The sequence below is a fragment of the Crocuta crocuta genome, unplaced genomic scaffold, assembly GCF_008692635.1.
Source record: "Crocuta crocuta isolate KB4526 unplaced genomic scaffold, BGI_CrCroc_1.0 scaffold176, whole genome shotgun sequence".
NCBI lineage: Eukaryota > Metazoa > Chordata > Mammalia > Carnivora > Hyaenidae > Crocuta > Crocuta crocuta.
The window spans coordinates 5305068-5323112 of NW_027531905.1; the positions used below are offsets into that span (position 1 = coordinate 5305068).

Genomic DNA, 18045 nt, shown 5'->3' on the forward strand with positions numbered 1-18045 from the left:
GCTTGTCCCTTTGACCACCTTCCACCTGTCCTCCCTCCTCCCCCCAACTCTGGTAACCACAAGTCTGACCACTTTTCCTAGGAGTTTGTTTCGTTTTAGATTCCACATAAGTGAGATCATATATCTTTGTCATATCTGTCTGTCTCTGTCTGACTTATTTCACTTAGTATAATGCCATTCAGGTCCATCTGTATTGTTGCAAATGGTAGGTTTCCTCGTTTTTTTAATGGCTGAATATTCCAGTATGTATGTGTGTGTGTGTGTGTGTGTGTGTGTGTACACATATATGATTAGAGATTAGATTAGAGAATGCAAATTACAGAAAGTTCCCAGAAAAGTAGTTCTTTTTTGAGACCCTAACAGGGAAGATGCATGATATGTTTCAGGAAGCTCTCAAGAACACAATTCTGGTTAAACCAGCTTTGACTGAGTAATATTTACTGAGCATCCACTAGGGGCCAGGTGCTGTTCTTGGCAGTAGGGCCACAGGTGACATAAAACCCCTGCCTTTATGGAGCTTACATTCTAGTCAGGGAGGGAACAGAATGTGCAGGAGTTGAGAGAGGCATGAAAATTGTAATTAAGGTCATCAGGAAAGATCCCATTGAGAAGGAAGTTTGAATGAGGTGGAAAAAAAGTGATTTTAAAACCTGGGGGAAGAGGGTACCACACAGGGAACAGTAAATGCAAAGTCCCTGAGGCAAGAGTGTATCTGTAAGAAACAGGAAGGAGATTAGCATGGCAAGAACAGAGCGACTGAGGAGAAGCGGTAAGAAAGAGTTGAGAGAGAGAAAATGTGCCCCAACACACAGGACTTGCCGACATGGTAAGGACTCTGGATTAGTCCTGAATTCTACCTCTTAGAATCCATACTTACTGGTCCTGTTACACCGAATGCCTGTGTGAAATACCTGTGCTTTACTAGGTGGTGTGAGGAAAATACAAAGGAAGCAGAAATCATGATTATTACGCCGAAAACAGTATCTGTTTTAAACTCTGCTTAAAGTAAATTATAAATTCAAAAGGAATTTAAAAGAATGAGAAAAATATTCTAGATCTATTCAGGACGTGATAAAGTATGAGGTTGAAACTCCTAGGTTTTAGGGTAAGTAATTCCCAAAGTTACATCACTAGAAGTATCCCGGAGAGAAGGGTGAGAGAGAGAATAAATTGAAGAAAGAGAATGAGTCAGAAAAAGGTGGGGGAGAAAGGTATAACCAGACAGTATTGCCCCTGTTCATCCTGGTTGTGCAGGAAAAAGTAAAACTTGAAATGATCTGGCAGAAGAAAACAGAGCTCTGGATGTCATAAACTGCAAAGGATGTGCAGCCTGCAAAGGATACGAACAACAAAGAGAAGAGATTCGGGAAACACTGGCTGCACAAAGAGCTCTCCGATGAACTTAGTTTTCGAAGACACAAGGAGGAGGAATACATGACATGGATGCCTATGAAAGAAACACAAGACGGTATCAGGAAGTCAAATGCCCACAATGGGTGAACTTAAGAAAACCATGAGGGGCTACTAAAGGGGCCTCTGAGTTTCGCCTGGAAGGAAATTCTGCAATAGGCCTGGGTACGTTTGTTAAGGTGAATGGTATAGTTAACAGGAAAAAAAGAAAAAAGAAAAGAAAAACCACTTCTGTTTTGCTTTTTAAAAATATTACACTTGTACAGCACTTTACAGTTTACATCTTTCTATTTTACGACATCCTTGCTGGGGAGGCACAACCCGTGTTAAAGAGAACTCCCAGGCAGGTGCACACCCTCCGCCCACCACTCAGGCTCTGCTTCTCTTCACAGCGGAAGGTGGGGAACAAAGGCCAAAAGTGGATGCCCAAGGAGGGAGCTGAAGCCCAAGACACAGAAGGCCGTCAGAGAGCCACCCACACGCCCTGCACATCTTCTGACTTGGCCAGCTGATTGGTTTGCGAATCACAGACACGTGGACAATTCAGCCAAGTGCGCTAAGTACTCTGATGCACAAAGGAAGACCAGAGAGCTGTGCTGAAAGACAGAAGACAAACTGCCCAATCTTTCAAAATGAGGAAAGAACATGAACATTACAAAAGAACATGGATGTTACAAAACATTACAAAACACTAACTGTTGTGCTTATCATACAGCCTGAGGAAAATTCTAGAACAGATAATAAGGCTGATGGCTTCTGAACAGACAAAGATGGGTGATCACTCAAATGCAGCATGGATCAGGAGGAACAAGTCTTGCCAAGTAACTTTATTTCTTCTGCTGGCAAATCCATAGGGCAAATCATCTCTGTGACTTTAGAAAGTACTGAACAAGCCCCCCTCTCCAATCCTTTTCAGGGGGAGGAAGGGAGAAAGATGAAGAGAAATGGGCTGAGTATTGGATATGTTTAGAGCCGATTAAGCAACAAAACTCAGAGTGCTCAAAGAGAAGTTCTGCAAGATCGCTGAGCTTAGGCAATTATATTATCAATGAACTGGATAAAGTTCCATCCTTATCAAATGCATCCTTCTCAAAATCCTCATCCCAAACTGGAATCTGGAGACAACAGTCAAAAGGGCGACAGCAGAATCAGAACCCAAAATATTTTTAAGAGAAGATTAACTTTAACAAATGAAAACTAACGGAGAAAATGTAAAGAAATATATTTGGATTTTTAAAAAATCAAATGCTAAGCATTGTGACAAACTGTTATAGGCATAAAGAACAACCAAAAAACTTTGTTGAACAAAGTTTGACATAAATTTAAAAGTGTGAAATGGCCACCCCCAAAACGTATGCAATCCCAATCTTAGGCTGAGCTAAGGGACATAAAAGATCAGGAACAAGGAAGGCAGAATGTCCTACTGTACCCTGTAGTGGTCAGCTCATACCCAGACAAGGTTTCAAGACTTGGCCATCAATGCCTGATAGCACAAAGGGACAAAGCAAAATGCCCCCAGGATTTGAAAATGAAATCACCCCTCTGAGAGTAATACGAGCATGAATCAAATACAGTGGTAGAAATTAGTGATCAACGTAAGTAATTCCAAGTAAATGTGTGACTGAAAATATTTAGAAATACCCAAATGCAATCAAAAGCGATCAGGGTGTAGAAAGAGATGGACAATGGAGTCCCGAGTTCAGAGGAGGTCTGAACAAGATGTACAGATTTGGAAGCGATCATCACAGAGTGGTCACTGAAGACATCAACGCATATGAGACCATCCCGATCCCACAGCGTGTGGGGGGAGGAGAAAAGGAAAGGGGCCAGAAGGCTGGAGAATGCCAGCCCAGAAGGGAATGAAATTTCGGTGTCCTGTAAGCTGTTGAATTCCTTGCCTTTAGCAAGGAACTAAAATATGTAGACAAAGACTAACCATCCACTTCTCAGAGATTAGAGAGAACACACAAGAGAGAAACCAACTAGATGACCTAGACAGCAGCTTTCAGCTCTGAAAAAGAGCCAAAGACTTTTTTCACTCCTTCCGGTATTCCTCACAATCTGAGAAATTACTTTCTATCACCATTACAGAAAAACTAAAATTGTACCCGTTTTTATTCTTTGGCTTTGCTAGCCAATGATGGGGAAACGTTTTGAAGAATTAAAGCCTTTTGTTTTCTGAAAGTGAAGCGTACTTGGTTTACCTGTACAGGAGACCGTAGGCTCCAGAAAATAGGTTCTTACCCTATTTTCCCTTCTGTGGGGACTGTTTTATGAAAATGCAGTTATACCCAACCCCACGTTCCTACTTACTCTTCCCTCCCCTTCCTGCCACCTCTGCCTGACTGAGGCTATACTTAATCTGTGGGTTTAAATCTTAAATGCTAAAAAAAAAAAAAAAAAAAATTTTAAATGCTTTGCTGCATTTCANTTCAGAAATGTACCTGTAACTTCCACTAATATTTAAAATGTGCTGGTTTCTGTTTCCCTTTCTACTCAATTCGAAAGACAGAGGCACAGGTATATACACAAATTCTGTTTTTATTCAATCCAGAAATATTTGATTAAAACAAACTGTCATTTTTGTTATAACAGCACACCCAGTGTTTTTGCAGACATGACTATTGGCAGTTCAACTTAATCTTAAAATATGGAACCCATCCCACTAAGTGGCACGTGGAACAGGTGTTAGAGGTATTCAACCCTTTTTAACCAAAGGCGCCTTTTCTCCACCCCCAGTCCTATGCCTTCTCCAACACTCTGCAAGCCTTCTTTTTCTTTGCCTGTTCCTGTCTTTCATTTCCTCTTGGTAGTGCCCATAAACTTTTATTACCGCTAATGGCACTAAAGTTAACACAGCTGCTCAGCTCTGACCTAGAAATATAATGAATATAATCCTTTTTTTTTTTTAAGTGTATTTATTTTCAGAGAGAAAGAGGGTGAGAAAGAGAGGGCACACGCAGGGGAGGGGCAGAGAGAGAGGGACAGAGGATCCAAAGTGGGCTGTGTGCTGACAGCAGAGAGCCTGATGTGGGGCTTGAAGTCACGAACCTTGAGAACCATGAGAACCCGAGCCGAAGTTGGACACTTAACCAACTGAGCCACACTGGATATAATTCTAATGAACATTTCGGTTGTCCTTGTAAGAACTTAACTATATTCTGTTTCAGTGGTCCAATCCCCAAGACAGAAAGAATAAATGGCTGTGGGAAATAAACGTATGTGAGAGGAGTGCTTCCTAGCTGCCTGATACAATGTTGGCACAGTTTGCAATGGTGATTTGCAGGTGAAGGTTTCTGAATGACCAGAAAAGGTGGAAGAGGGGCAAACTAGACTCCGTGTTTCACACCATGTGAAGTTTAGAGTCCTGCTAAGTTACTAAAATATAGTAAGGATCAGAGTAGAGAAGATGAAAAGAAAAAGCAAAGCTACAGCCAGAACAAAAGGACTTTAGCACTAGGTATTACAGTTCTGGGAAATTTTCTCAGGTTCCATAAAACTTTATGGCAAAGGTAAATAATTAGGCTCCTATCACATCTCCTCCCTCGAGTCAAGTGCTCTCAAAGCACTACGGTTTGATGCTGCAGTTCTCTTTATATGACACCCCCAGCGGCTCTAGGCATTCATCAGAGAAAAGGTCTTCAGTGCATGGCTTCCTCCTTTTATCTCTCTGGCTATTGTTATCAATTGTTTCTGTTTAATTTCACAAAATGGAAACGCGAGACAATGTATCAGCGGCAGTACACCTGCAGGCTGGGAGCGAGAAGAACAGCAGACGGGCTTCCCCTAGGCTGTGAGAGGCAACAGAAATCCTTCCTTACAAAAGCTCAGAGTGCTAGAGCTGGGCAAAATAAATATTTTTAAAAACCATGGCAAATAAAAAAAGCGATTTTATTAAGACAAGTCCATTTATCCTATCCATCCTCGCGTCCCAACCCTAAAATAACCCAGGTTTTTGTGGCTCTCTAAACAGTCTCTTAGATCTCCATGCTAGCATGTCCTCCTGCTGCTTGCTGGCCTGAAAAACTCCTACTCAGCCTTCAAGTCTAAGCTCACACATCACCACCTCCCTGGAAGGCTGCTCTGATTCTCTCAAATAGATGCTCCTTTTCCTTAGATGCTCCTCCCACTGCTCCTTCATCACAGCAGCTGTGTGCTACTGCAATTCTTTCCAGAGCTGGGAGTGTAGCTCTCCAGCTGCTTGCCTGCTGTCCGAGGGGGCACCATGTCTTTCTACCACTGTATCTCCTGGTACATGATGTGACATGTACCCCACAGGTAATTCATACAGTGAAAGAACTCCCTATGTCTCAAGATGGAGGGGCAACACCCATCCATCCAAGTCTCCCTTTTCCAATCCCACCTAGTTTAGAACTTCATTATCTATCTCTCGGGTGCCTGGGGGGCACGGCTGGTTAAGTGTCCAACTCTTGATTTAAGCTCAGATCAGGATCTGACCGTTCATGGGAGTGAGCCCTGCGTCGGGCTCTATGCTGACAGTGCAGAGCTTGCTTGGGATTCTCTCTCTCCCTCTCTCTCTGCCCCTCCCCTGCTCAGCTGTCTCTCTCTCTCAAAATAAATAAATAAAATTTTAAAACGGGACTTTACTATCTAATCTCCTCGACTGTTTGGTCTCTTCAAAACAAAAAGATATATGCATGCCGACATTTATTGCAGTATTATTTTTGATTACCAAGATATGGAAGCAACCTAAGTGTCCATCAACAGATGAATGGATAAAGAAGAGGTCATATATTTATACAATGGAATATTACTCAGCCATAAAAAGGAGGAGATCATGCCATTTGTGACATGGATGTACCTACAGGGCATTATGCTATGTGAAATAAATCAGATTGAAGAAGAGAAATACTATAAAATTTCATTCATATGTGGAATCTAAAAAACAGAACAGACGAATAAACAAAAAGCAGAACTGGGCCTATAAATACAGAGAAGAAACTGATGGTAGCTAGAGAGGGGGGAAGGAGTTGGGCAAAATGGGTGAAGAGGAGTAGAAGGTACAGGCTTCCAGTTATGGAAAGAATAAGTCATGAGAATGAAACACACAGCATGGGGAATAGAGATCTTGCAACAGCATCGTATGGTGACAGATGGTAGCTACACTTGTGGAGAGCATAACATATAGAGAAGTTGAATCACTATGTGGTACATCTGAAACTAACGTGACATTGTGTGTCAACTACACTCAAATTTTTAAAAAATTAAATAAATAAAAATAGGTTAGTCTCATCACTGGTCCCTCATTTCCGGTCCCTCTTCCCTTGAATCCATTCCAAATACACTACTGCCATTATAATGTTACCAGAGTCCGGCTTTAATTAACTGTACCAGGTTGAGCAGTTGATGATGCAGAGAATAAAAAGCTGAAAAACACCTGTTCTCTAAGCTCCATGGGCTCAAACCCAATAGGAGAGAGAAGTAAATAATTAACATGTAGTGTATCAGCGGTTATAGAGATATATCCAACTCCTGCTCATCCCTCTACCTGGCCTGTCCTTCACTCTTAACTAGCCAATTCATTTTTCACTTTATACAGGGAGACTTCCTAATCTCTCCAGCCAGAAGCAATCCCTCCTTCCTCTGCTCCCACAGCACCCTGTCAGTCACTCATCACTTTCTGCTTGAATTACAGTTATTTGTACCCATACATTACATCTGTTCCTGGATTGAACCTTTCTAGGTGGAAGTGCAATACCTTTTACTCATCTCTATTTTGCCATGGTACCTAATACAGGGCACTGCAAATAGCCGATAAATGTTGAATTACAATGATCAACCTCACTAAAACATTATGAGTCTGTGATTCCTTTAGATTTGCAAATATTAAGAACATCGATGGGTCAAACACATGCAATTCGGGACTGAAATTTTTCTACTGTAGCCACAAAAATAGAAAAAATGTATTCTGTTTGGCTAGATAAATAGTGGACATATGGAGAACATCCTCAACCAGATTTGAAAGATGTGTCCAAATGAAATGGATCTCTATTGTAAAAACACAACAAAAGGCAATTCCCTAGTGCTATAAACCAGGCCACCAGCCTCTGCTGACAATTACAAAAAAAACACCTAGGAAGGGCAAGCATGACGCGGTGTTTTGGTACTGGGGCCAACTCAATGGGCAAATGCTTCACTAAGAAAAAAAATCCACAGTTTAGTCAAAATTAAATTTAATAAAACTAGATAATGGCACAAGATAAAATTTCAAAGATGGATCATTGAATAAGCTCCCTAATCTCTCAAAGAAGTTGAATACATGTAGCTTATCCATTCTTTAAAGTTTACATACAATTTCCTACAACGGTAACATTACAAGATACCTCCTCAAGCCCTGGTTAGTATCACCGTTTCTTCAATTTCACTTTTGAAATGATGTCTGTCCTCTCTCTACCTCATTCCTTCACCATGATTATTTTAGTTTAATGCAACAGTTGTATGCAGAATGAGGTAGGCAGCAACTTGACCGTCATTCACCTGATTCACAAGAATGGAGGACTTTTAACATTTAAAATGCATAACTAAACTTCTAACTTCTCAGTGTTGACCAAAAAGGAAGCTCAAATCTCAAAACTATAACACCCTTTAAGAAAATGCCGTGCTGTACTGCTAGTTATCTGCTCTTCATTTGCTTGAATGAAGTCAAAACATTTGATTATATCATTTATTTCAGCACTGAAATTGCTGAGGGCAAGAGCTGTGTCTCCTCATCCAATTGTGCACAGTCCTTAGGAAACTGCCTACAGCACCTTTTTAGAGACCTGAGTTAAAGTTTGTCAGGAGGATTAAGAAAATGGGGGGGGGGAGGGGAGGGAGAGAATGCTTTAAGAAACTCTAAAGCACAATACAAATATAAGGTGCGACAAGCATTAGTCTTACAATAAGCTCTCTCCCAGAGCAAGTCCCCCTCGCCAGGAAATCTGAACAGAGCTGAAGTATTTCCGTATACTCTTCCCTAAAGAACTTGTTTGACATGGAAAACTGTAAATAACGCCTTAAAAAGGGAGGAAGGGAAGGGAAGAAAGAAAACTCAGGTGGGACTGGAAGAAGGAAGTAAATTAAATGTCAGGGAAGAAGGTTTTGAGATAAAATAAAGCAGCACAGGACAAAGGCAATTGGAACTTAGGGATCAATTTCTAACTCCCATCACTTACTATCTACCCACATGACCTTGGTCATTTCACCTCCACAGACTCCAGCTTCCTCATGTGTAAGCAGAAATACTAACTCATAGGGTTGCTGTAGGGATTAAATGAGATAATATTTACATAAAATAGTTAGCATTATGTCTTGTACATAGCAAGTGATAAGTGAGTGATTACTGTTGTTGATAAAATTATTTTTAGACCCGTATACTGATTGGTGACATTCAGGAAGAGAAGAGAGCTAAGAATATGTCAGAAGGGAAGGTGACAGAGAGCTGGGTCTACAAATTCCTGTGGGGAGACAAAGTTTGAGAAACATGGATTACACAAAGCATTTTTCATATTAAACACACAAGTTACGTCCTGGGTCTCCAGGATTGCTGAAGAGTCTAGAGAACTGTAGCCCAAATCTCCAAGTTATAAACGCAGAATAGCAGTGCTGTATGGAGGGAGAGCAGGACACCCCCCACCCCGCTGCCGCCAGAGGAAAAAAAAAAAAAAAGTGCTTACTGACGTGTACAGAAGCCTGCTTCCAAACCTTCAATTTTTGTAAGCTTTCCTAGTCAGAATGAAACCTAGGCTCCACAGCAAAGACACACCAACTCTATTGGCCAAACTTAGACAGGATTAACAACTATGCACAGTCATTTAGGCTTCCGTTATCTTGCTCTTTTTTCCAGGGAAGTTGTTGTATTTGTGGTGGGTTTTAGGTGTTTAATACCTTTAACTCCGTCATATTCAGTAATTGCAAAAGCAGCGAAAGTGTTCCAAAATTAGGAAGCAGATATAGAGAAACCAACTCATTGTAAAAGCTAAGAAAAAAATGGATGCCGCCCTGTAATGGGATCAGGCTTATATAGGCTGTAATATATGAAAAGTCTATACCCATAGAATCAATGAGAATCAGCAGAAGACAAGGAAAACAAGAAACCCCGCACATGTAGCCAGAGAACGAACATCACTTTGGGTTGTCAACTGGTCTCGTGTTAATTCAGGAGAAGGAAAGGAGTTTGTGTAACAATTTGAAAGCTGAGCCTAGTAGAAGTACTATCATAAAACCGCCAAAGTTTCAGGCCTTTTTCAACTTACACAACATCAGTGTGAATGGGCAGCTCACTATATGACCTGTCACTGCTAAGGTCTTCCCTGAGGCCTGTACAGATCATCTAAGAGGGAGGCTACCTGTCTCAGTGGATTTTCAATGGAGACAAAACTAGCCTATTAGGGGGAGAGATGGCCAAAAAACTCTACCAGCAAGGAAGTGAGAGTATATCTGGTCTCCCTTTGAGGGACTAACACACTCCTTTTCACTAAGAATAACCGTTCAAAGCCAAACCTGTACTTAGAGAAACTTGTAACTGTTTTTTTTTTTATAACAAAGCATAGTTGTCTTATAAGTAGCTACATGAAATTATGGGTTGAAGATCCTAAAAATGTTGTCAATCAGGCAGTGATAAATGGAAATAACATGCCATCACTAATGATTTAAGCTGTGTGTATATATATATATGTATATGTATATATGTATGTATATATGTGTGTATATACATACACACATATATAAATGTGTATATGTATATACACACATTTAATATATATAGACACAAATAAATGTGTATATATATATGTATATATAGAGATAAAAATTTGTTTTGCCATTTTTGTCTAATTGTAATAATATAAGTATAGAGCTTTAAATCCTGGCTTTAGTTCTGCTACTTCTCCTATTAGGTTTCAAGATCATCAACCATGAAGTATCCCACTGTGGAGGTTTTCTACAATCTACCCAACTTAAACAAGGAGAAAACACTTATGATACTCAATCACAGAAAATGTGCCTCCAGAACTCTATTAGGAGTTTGGTCAATCAGGGCACAGACAAAGGAGCTGAAGTGACTGCATTTCAGTAGACAGTAGCCTACCACTGTCAAGATAAATACTTTTTATCCTGACCTTTAAATCCAATTGAGTTTACTGTGCTCCCAATACTTAGATAACCAATTAACAAATGTGAACTATTCTTGAAACTTCATTAATAAAATCATTTGGATTATTCATTCAACAAAGAAGCATTTCTTGAGTAGGCCTACACTAGGCACCAGGCACTTCTAGGACACCTTTTATTTTACAATCCCAGAGAGCTTTCAAAGTTGCCCTAACATAAAGTATCAGTGATTGAACATCTCTCATTCTATACACGTACAACACTCTATTCAAAGCCATGATTTGGGGCGCCTGGGTGGCTCAGTTGGTTAAGTGTCCACCTTCAGCTCAGGTCATGATCTCATAGTTGAGTTCAAGCCCCACGTAGGGCTCTGTGCTGATGGCTCGGAGCCTGGAGCCTGCTTCAGATTCTATGTCTTCCTCTCTCTCTGCCCCTCCCCTGCTTTCTCTCTCACTCTCCCTCTCTCTCTCTCTCAAAAATAAAATAAAGCATTAAAAAACAAAACAAACCAACAAAAACCATGATTTGTGGGGCACCTGGCTTGCTCAGTCAGTACAGCATGCAACTCTTGATCTCAGAGTTATTATGAGTCTGAGCCCTTTATTTTGTATAAAAATCACCTAAAAGCAGTATCTTAAAAACAAAACAAAACAAAAAAACAAAAAACAACCTGATTCAGGCATAAGAAACTGAGCTGTTGGTAGAAATAAAAACTCAAGGGCTGAGACTATCAATCATTAACTAAATTCCAACTTCACAATTCTATCCAAAAATACCCAGTGCCAAGTGATTTCTTAAAATTACAAGCCAAAATATACAATGATTCAAACATTCCATTAGGAAAAGGAGTTTTGATAGTTACAATTTCCCATTTCTAAATCCTTATGGGTATGCTGCTAGGTAATAAGTCAAATTTATCAAAAGTTCCACTCAGTGGTTACATTTAATTTGCACTAAGAGTAATTTTTTGAAATGGCTTATCTAACTTTCCAAAAATAACTTATTTACCTGGGTTTTCTTTATTTTGAAGCTCTTTCTAGAAAATTTGAGCCCTAAATTTATGTGGCAGAGAAATGTATTTTCCTAAATCAATTTTTGAAACAGACCTGAGAAAGACCATCAAGAGTGGAAGAGAAAATAAGGATAGTGATTAAACACAGAGACACAGGCATAAGCCAGAATTCTTGGCTTGGGACCTTTGTTCTATCATTTTCTGGTTAGCTGGTATTGGTAACTCAGTTACCCTGTCTGCAAAATGGAAATAATAAAAAATACCTACTCCATATGGTTGTTACAGGGATTAGACCCAGGTAAATTAGTACACTTAAAGGTTTAGCAGCAATCAGCATTATATAATGTGTTTACTTATTATGATTATTATGACTAAATGATCCAAATCATCTACACAAATGCCGTTCCCTACTCAAAACCTCCCGTAATTGATCTAGTAGAATTTAATCCCTCCCTTCTAGGATTCTACACAAAATGCATTATGTATTACAGTTATTTGGGTAAATTTCCCTCCCATTGGATTACTTACGCCTCTTGGAAGACAGAGACTACCGCTCATCTGAGTGCACCAGACAGCAAATATTGTTCATTGCCGCCCTCCTTTTCCCTCTCTCTAAAGGTTCTGAACAATCACACCCTGTCAATTACCAAACTTTTACCTGGAGACAGGAGCTTTATGTAACCAATGCACTTATGTACTGGTCTTACCTTGCCAGATATTCTCTTGAGACTTAAATAAAATTTTGCGGGGAGAGGGAAGGAAGGGAGAAGGACTCATTTAATACACTTAAATGGCTGACTATGAGTATCTCTGTAAACGAATGTATTTTTAAAAAACTTCTTATGCCTTAAATGCTTGCTTGCATTATTTCATTCAAAAAAGCCTATGGTACTTTTAATATAAAAATACAGTAGCATAATTTCTGCATATGTCAAGTCTAACCTAATCATAACTTGCCCATCTGCTGATTTTAATGGAATCATGGGGATGCTAGAAGACAATATGCTTGCTTGATTCACCCTACACTATTTATGTAAAATAAAATCATTTTAACATTGCATTGAGATGCAAATCTTTCTGGCCCTCTTTTTCCCTCCTAAAAAAAACAGTGACACACACATACACCACACACACAAACAAGCCTCCAACTTATTCCAGATCACTGGAAAGCACTTTCTAAAGTATTATCCAACTTCGCTTACACAATGACGTTGTCCTTACTTTGAGAGAAGAGAACTTTTCTGAAAACAAATGCCAGAATTGAGTGTACTGCTTCGTTGCCATTTGCTACAATTTTTCCTTTATTTTTATAGTGTCCTACCTTTTGAAATAAATTTTTCAGTATAAAAACTGCCTAGGATACCTACTCATTTGCACAAATATTCCTAGTCTCTATTCTTTGACTCATGTTAAAACAAACTAAAAACCAGAAGGCTAAAAAAGATTTGCACCCACTTAAGGTGGCTTTTCTAAGTCCAATTTTTTTTCATTCCTCAACGGCAGGTCCTTTTAAAGGAGTACAAAAACCACACACAATTTACGTCTCATCCTAAACACATCCCAGCCAAACGGGAAACGTCATCAGCCATCTTAACCAGGAGAAAAATATAAAGCTAAGCCAGATCAAACCAAATTTTTTTTGTTTACTTCTGAGATCAAGATTTTTCACATTAACAGTGCTTTGATGAACCCATGCAACCAACAAATGTAATCACAATTTAACATGGTATTTTGGACTAATTTCTCTGCCTCAAATAGTCACAATAGTGGCTATGTGAACAGTATTCACATATGATACCTCTCAGCTACTGGGCAGAGTGTAGTAAACTTACTTGTTTTATATATCCTGGGGCATACAAAGAACAGTCAATCAAAGACAAAGAGGTTTCCAGTATGTTATATACATTACATGACCGAGACAAAAATCTGCACGGAGTAAGAAAAATTGGACTTAAACAATAATAGATCTTGTCTTAAAGTAGGAGACCTGACAAGCTGAAGCCCCCACTCCATCCCCACCCCCTGAAAAACAACATCTCCCTCCCACCTTACAACCAGGAGGCACAGATTAAAACACGTAGGGCTGTTTCCTCAGACTTTAGCAGTAAGACAGCTAATACTCAGGCCTTTTCCCAGCAGTTGGCTTCTATCAAAACTTATCACAAGTTACGGGGAACACACAAGAGCGTCGGTTCTGCATTTTACCAAGTGAGAACAGCATCACAGGTTTTGGACAAGCCACCACTGCCAGCACCTCCAGCTTTCCCCACCCCCCTCCCCCCATTTCTTTTTATATCCTTCCTCCAAACTTGCCACCCGAAAAGTGATGCCACAAAACAAAAGCAGCATCACCAAACGGGAGGCCACCGGTTTTGAAAATAAAGTTTGTTCTTTTGCTGTCAACCTGATAACTTTTTAAAGATGAAACGTCTCCTGCACTCAGTCGGGTACAGCCTTTCCTGTTCCCATACCAAGCAACCACTCGTTTGTCCCTCGACAGTAAAGAGGAAAAAAGGGAGTGGGAGAAAAATGATGTTGAAAAGAAGGGTCTACGGTGCCAGGGGTAGGGACAGATTTTGAGACCGGTGTTGAACACTCCGTGCTGCTGGGAGCTGGGCGGCTTTACCGTGTCGATCTGAGAAATGTTTAGCGATCTGACGCATCAGTTTTTAGGAACGGTACACAAGCAGCCCCCACAATTTGAGCCATGCCCAGAATCCCTCTTCTCGGTGACACCGGCTCGAGGGCACGGGACGGACGCGCCGGGGTACCAGAAAAGGTTCCGCGACATTTGTTATTGTTTATGAAGTACAGGCAGGGACTGGGATCGGGGAGCTCGGGGGCCGAGCAGTGGCAGTGGAGAAGAGCGGAGAGAAGCCCAAAGATCCAAACCCCCCCCGGGCTCGGGGCCACCCCTCCGGACACACGGGGCTAGAATCACCTCGGGGAACAAGGGGGCCAAGGCCGGCGCTGGAGCTTCACTGGAGACACTGCCAGCCCCGACATCAGCCCGGCTGTCCCTGGACACCCAAAGACACAGAAGATCTCCTCCTGCCCCTACTCGCAGAGTTGGGGCCGGGGCGGCGAGCGGGGGCCCCCAGCCGCGGCCGCTGCGCGCCGCATCCGCGTACTCACCTGCCTCCGGTCGCGCCCGCGGCCGGCTCAGCCTCCGCACGGACCGCAGCCGGCCCGGGACCCGTCCGCTCCCTTTCGCCCGCTCCGCCCTCGCCCCGCCCCCGGGAGGTGGAACCCGCGGCCGCGCCGGAATCTCGGGGCGGCCTTCCTGAACTCTCGCGAGCCCTCCCTCCTCGGCTTCTCGCTGGCTGGGCCGGCCCGACTCGATCCTGACGTCATACGCGCCATAGCCGGAAGTAGCCTTCTGTCGTCAACGCCGGCTCCTGTGCCCCACCCACTTACGCCTGGTGAATCCCTGGTGGCCCTGGTGGCCCTGGTGGAGTTGGCTGGGCTGTCACGACTTCCTCACTTACCAACCTCACCTCACTTACCTCTTCGGTTACCAAAGCTGCTTCAGGCCTCTTCTGAAAGTGCCCAGTGTGTTGCCACGTTAGTCACGTGTCCTAAATGACAGAGGTTTTTACTCAGTACTTACCAGTGTAATGCAAAGAATGTTAGAAATGGAAAGGGGTTTAGAGATAATCCCCACAAATCCACGCAATTTGTAGATTAGGAAAAGGTGGTAATGGACAAAGATGGATTGGCTGACCAAGTTGCTTAGTCACCAGCTGTGGGATCTAGAAGCCACCCAGTTTCCTTGACCTTTTTGCATCTCACAATGACTTCACTGCAAAAATTTGAAAGGGATTCAAATTTGGAAAACCACAAAAAACTGGGAGGCATACACGGAAAACCAGCTTAGGTTATCTTGGAAAATCTAAAATAACTGACAGTGCTGGGCTGCTTTATGTAGGATCTGAGAATCAGGAGGAAAACCCCTGAAGCATGACTCAAAAGAGGTGGCTTTGTGGAGATGCTGCATTTGTCTTTGGGGAGAAAGGTTTGTGGGCAAACCAAATAAGAGAATCATTCCCAATTACTGTTGACGAAGTTATCTTTGAATATAATCATCTTTAATTTCACCAAGAGCAAGTGATAGATGAAAAGACTTAGGGAAGCCTCACAACATCACTTCTCTCCTTTTTACACGCTGTGCTTTTCTCATACGTTGCTTGGTAACAAAAAAAGCACTACTTTGGTAATTAGTGTATTCTTGAGGAAATCGTTTCCACCTCTATCATATGGTCCGTTTGAGGCTCCAATGACAATTGCCACGTACAAGTGTAAGGACGTTTCATTGGGATCAAACATGCTTGACAGAGGCCTACAGACCTCTCTCCCTCGACCCCACTTATACATATATTAAGTCAAATGAGTGAATGGAGAACAGTTTGTGGAATGTTCTATAGCAAATTTATACTTTCAAATATGCCATTTTTTTCACACCACTAGTGTAATATGGACTAGTCTAGGGTATTAATATGGAGACTAAAGCTTTAACCTGCAGTTCTTAAACTGATGCTATTCTAAACAAATTCCTGCAGGAAGTTGTTGAAGGTGTCTGAATTAAAATAAATTAGAGCCATGTGCCCTTCTGGAAGCTTGGTGAAATCTATGGACCTTTTTCAGAATATTGTCCTTAAAATGCATAAAATAATCTACCTAAGGCTACAAAGGAAATTGATTTTATTAACATACAGTTATCAAAATACTAAAAAGTGAATTTGTGATACAGTTATGTGGTAGGCAGCTTCCAAGATGACTCTCAGTAATCCTCATTTCCGGTATTCTTGTCTTGTGCCACCCCTCCTCTTGAGTGTAGACCTGGTGACTTGGTTTTGAAAAAGAAAATACATCAGAAGTGATGCGATGTCACTTCTCTTGGTAAAGTTACAAAAAGAACCTGGCTTCCATCTTGCTATCCCCTCTTGCTCTCTCCCTTGCTCACTCTGGTGGAAACCAGTTTGCCACACTGCAACCTACCTTATGGAGAGACTCACTTGGCAGGGACCTGAGACAGGTCTCCACTCAGCAGCCACCAAAGGATTGAGGCACTCAGTCCAACAGTCGTTAAAAAACTGCCAACAACCTGCGATGACTGCAGCCTTGACTGACTGACATCTTGACTGCAGCCTGGGAAAGGACCCTAAGCCACAGATGCAACTAAACCAGGCCGGATTCTTGGCCCACAGAGACAGTGAAATCATAAATATTTGTTATTTAAGCCACTAACTTGGAGAGTAATTTATTACACAGCCATAGATAACAGCTATATATCTGTGTCTTTATTAATGCATTAAATAACAAGATCAAGACCTACAGTAATTTTGCAGGAATGATGCACATTATTTAAACAACAGTTTAGATATCTGCAACAACTTCAACGTGGTAGAAAATATGTGTGATTTCTCTTGGGGTAAAGTCACAGGTTGCTAATATTACTGGGGTTTGCTGATTAACTTCATGATGGGAGAAATGCTACTTTACAGTTAGGCTTTAGTGAAAAAAAGATGTAAATGTACATATATGCTAAAATATAAGTATGTATATATGTGTGTGTATAAAATATAAGTATGTATATATGTGTGTGTAAATGTATAATGGATTTACTTTTTCATCAAGTTTCATACACCCAGATTAAGAACTCATGTCCTAAATAACAGATTATTTGTAGGGTCTTCCAAAACTCTAATTATCAACTCTCTCAGACATTAGAATGAAAGTTCCGGTAATAAACCCAGTTAATAGAGACCATGGCCATTGCTAACTTTATTAACTTACCATTGAACATGGATTTTTATCCCCTTTCATTTATTCCCTTTTCTCTAAATCTAGGCTAAATGTAGATAGACAGGCTAATATCGTAGGCCAGAAAGTGAGAAAAATTGTGGTTGAAAACCTCTACAGCTCTCAGAACTCATCGGATTTTTGTTTCAGCATGGAAGCTCCTTGACCAAAGTGACTCTTTAGTAGTACTTTTACTCTCCTAGCCCCACCTCATAGTATGTGACCAATGAATGCCAAATGACTGCAGTAAATGATAATAGAAGGAAACTGTACTTTGGGGTGGGGGCGGTGGAAAGGGCAGAGGGATAAGGAAAGAGACAATCTAAGCAGGCTCCATGGAACCTAATGCAGGGCTCCATGCGGGGCTTGATCTCATGACCATGAGATCATGATCTGAACTGAAATCAAGAATCAGACACTTAACCGACTGAGTCAGGTATCCCTAGAAGGAAACTATTAATACAACCTTTCCACTGGGTGAATAAAGCCACTTTTCTATATATGCAGCTTTGCAATTGTGGGATATGGCCAAAGCAGTGTTTGGAGGATAATGTATTGCTTTAAATGCACTTAACAGAATACGGAGCGCCTGGGTGGCTTAGTCGGTTAAGTGTCTGACTTTTGCTTAGGTCATGATCTCGCGGTTCGTGAGTTCGAGCCCCGCGTCGGGCTCTGTGCTAACTGCCAGCCCAGAGCCTGGAGCCTATTTC

The 18045-nt window shown here is 41.3% G+C and overlaps 1 protein-coding gene across 4 annotated transcripts in view; it reads right to left on the reverse strand.

Moving 5' to 3' along the window:
* Positions 1 to 14739, reverse strand: part of STK38L (serine/threonine kinase 38 like) — an 81054-nt gene extending 66315 nt beyond the window's left edge. Inside the window, exon 1 of one of the 4 annotated variants that reach the window (XM_077774463.1) lies at positions 14669 to 14739. The gene's annotated coding sequence lies outside the window, so the exon portion shown is untranslated. Of the gene's footprint in view, positions 1 to 14474; positions 14492 to 14668 lie in introns of those variants that run through there. The other 3 variants (XM_077774464.1, XM_077774465.1, XM_077774466.1) reach the window with 3 other exon arrangements.
* Positions 14740 to 18045: the final 3306 nt, after the last annotated feature.